This window comes from Lagopus muta, chromosome 1 (genome assembly GCF_023343835.1).
Source record: "Lagopus muta isolate bLagMut1 chromosome 1, bLagMut1 primary, whole genome shotgun sequence".
Lineage (NCBI taxonomy): Eukaryota > Metazoa > Chordata > Aves > Galliformes > Phasianidae > Lagopus > Lagopus muta.
Genome location: NC_064433.1, coordinates 103322417 through 103325454, shown reverse-complemented (window position 1 = coordinate 103325454; position 3038 = coordinate 103322417). Strand labels below are relative to the sequence as shown.

At 45.5% G+C, this 3038-nt stretch overlaps 1 protein-coding gene across 1 annotated transcript in view; it reads left to right on the top strand.

Annotated features, from left to right (window-relative positions):
• Positions 1 to 3038, top strand: part of LOC125688291 (claudin-8-like) — a 338757-nt gene that overhangs the window by 310539 nt on the left and 25180 nt on the right. The gene's annotated exons all lie outside the window — the stretch shown is intronic.

The window sequence follows — 3038 nt, the reverse complement described above, 5'->3', positions numbered from 1 at the left end:
CGCCCCCCCGCCGCACAGGCACACACCCCGCCCGCCCATTGGCCGCCGCGCTCCCCGCCGCCGCGCAGACGCCCACAGATGCACGCAGTGCGCGTGCGCCGCAGCGCCCCGCCCGCTCGGTGAGTGACGTGAGTGGTGATGCCGTTCCAGTGGGGAAATGTTAGGCTGGCGTTTCCTTGAGGTGCCGGCCTTGGGGCGGCTTTGCTGGTAAAAGTTACTCACTGAGCGTGTGCCGTGTGGGCTGAAGCACTGCTTGACAGGAACAGGGCCTGTTGTCTGTTGGAAGCGACATGCAGCACAGCGTGTCTACCTGAGCCGTGCCACACGGCAGGAAAGATAGGGCCGTAGCATAGGACTGTAACATTGTTTAGGTGGGAGAAGACCTTAAAGATCATCAAGTCGTAATATCACAGAATGGTTTGGGTTGGAAGGAAGCTCAAAGCCTCCACCCCAACCCCTGACATTGCCCCCCTGCGGCTGCCCCCCACCAGCTCAGCTGCCCAGGGCCCCATCCAACCTGGCCTTGAGCACCTCCAGGAATGGGGCACCACAGTTTCTCTGGGCAGCTGTGCCAGCGTCTCACCACCCTCTGAGGAAAGGATTTCTAACATCCAATCTAGATTTCTTTTTTTTTTAAAGCTATTCCCCCTGGTCTATGTCTACTACACTGTGTAAAAAGTCCATCTCAGTCCTGTTTATAAGCTCACTTCAAGTACTGGAAGGCCACAGTGAGGTCTCTTCAGAATCTTCTTCAAGTTGAACAAGCCCAGCTCCCTCAGCCTGTCTTCACGGGAGAGGTGTTTCTGCTCTCTGATCATATTTGTGCCTTCCTACACGCCTGCTCTAGCAAGTCCACATCCTTCTTGTGCTGGGGGTCCCAAGCCTGGACACAACCAACAATCCAATCATCAGTCTGCTGAATCCTATCACCAAACCATGTTTGTAAGTGACTCCTCCACATGTTCTTAAACATTTTGAAGAACGGGGACTGCACCACTGCCCCAGGCAGGATGGTAGTGGGAGCGGAGTGTGTGGGTAAGCAAGGTGTGAGGAGATGGCTTTCAGCTAGCATCAGGCAAGGGAGAGCAGGATGGAGTTGGCATTGAGGTAGTAGCCCTGTTGAAAGGTGGAAGGGAGCCCCATCACAGCGTGAATGCAGCTTTTGGGTCCCAATGAGTGTTTTTGTGTGGTGCTGTCTGCGTGTGAACATTCAGTCTAAGGTAACTTCAGAGGTGTCTTAGGAGCTGCTGTCAAGGACTGGAGGGTTTTCAGGATTTCCTGGAGATATTTGCCTCAATCTCCAGAACAACTCAAAAAGACCTACCTGCTACTCTTAGTTCTAAAAAGTGGCCTGAGGGCAGCTTGTTCTCCTCATTATCATCCGGACAAAAAAATGCAAAGTCCAACAAAGGACAAATGGAAAGAACTCAGCTTCATTGTATATTAAAAGGAAAACAAAAAAAAAATCTGTTTGCCATATGGGAGAGGGATAAACTCCATCTGTCTGCTCACGGAACCCAATTAAGGCAACTTCCTTCTGGAAACTGCATGTCTCAAATAGAACTTTAATGATGGGGAGGCTGAAAGATGCACTGTCAGTAATACTGACTAATAGGAATGTCATTATTACAAAATGTTAACAAAGTATAATAATTTTGTTTACATAGGAATCATAGAATTACACTTTTACATCATAGAAATTTGTTTGTTTGTTTGTTTTTAAATTGGTGCTGATCTCCTCTCTGAGGTGACAGGCCATATAACTTGAGGGAATAGTACAAAGCTGCATCACGGGAGGTGGGTCAGATTGGGTGTTAGGGAAAGATTCTTTATCAGACAGTGACTGAGAACTGGAACAGGCTTCCCAGGACAGTGGTCATTACACCAAGCTTACTAGAGATCAAAAAAGCATCTGGACAACAGTCTCAAACATAGATCTGATTTTTGGGTGGTCCTCTGTGAAGCCAGGAGTTGGATTCTCTGATCCTTACGGATCTCTACAACTTGAGATTCTATGATTCTATGCAAAAAAAAAAAAAAGAAAGAACAGACACTCTGTCTGTCCTGCCCTGTGTTTATGTGCCCTATAGCTTCTACAAGCTCCTTTTTCAATGGGTACTCTATACTTTTAGCCTTCCTGAGAATTTTGAGGCAAAGTTCTTTCAGATATTACTTTACTCCTATACGTATTTATACTCAATTTCTGGAGTTACCATGAGAGTGATCATTAAATTCTTCTTTGTTTCCAGTGCTAAACTAGCTAGAACTCACAAAGATGTGTGAGCTGGTTCCAGACCCCACCCTGTGAACTGAGGAGAACTTGAACACCAAACCATTTCATTTCCACTACAACCTAGAAAGGAATTTTTCAGTGTCTTTCTTCAATGGTCATTAAAACTGATAACAGACAGGAAGTCCCTGCTCTTTATTGATTCATTGTTTTTTTTTATTGTTAGCTTAAGAGTGGGTTCTCAACGGCACATTTTTTTTTAGGTGGGGAGTGGCTGCATTTCACTGGCAGGTTTCGTGTTTCCTTGTATACTTTCTCTAAGTCTTTTAGCTCCTATTTTGAAAGGTGTATTTTGTTAGGGTTTGTTTTTTCTCTCCATTTCTTTAGGAGAAATCTTCCCCACCATCCGATTAAAAATGACAACCTGAAGCATTGTAAAATAGATCTGCAACTACACCTGGAATAGCAGTTTCAGCTTGTTTATTGAAGGGTTCCCGATTACTCCAGCCCCTGAAGAACGGCAATATTTACGTTGTAAACTCTGCACGCAGGTGCAGATGTCTGTGAAATAAAAGCTGCCTTTTCCTTGATGGACAGCCTTTGAGATAGATGTTAACACCTCGTCTAGATTTGCACCAGGTAGAAGTCAGTTTGTCTTTTTTCTATGCCTGCTGTAGGCACATAAACTTTAACCACACTCCAAAGCGACACACCTTTAATTTTACTTTTACTTGTTCCTGGATTCTTTAAGAGTGTTTAATGTGGGCCAAGTAATAGTTGTCATCTGTAACTGATAACCATGCAGAAC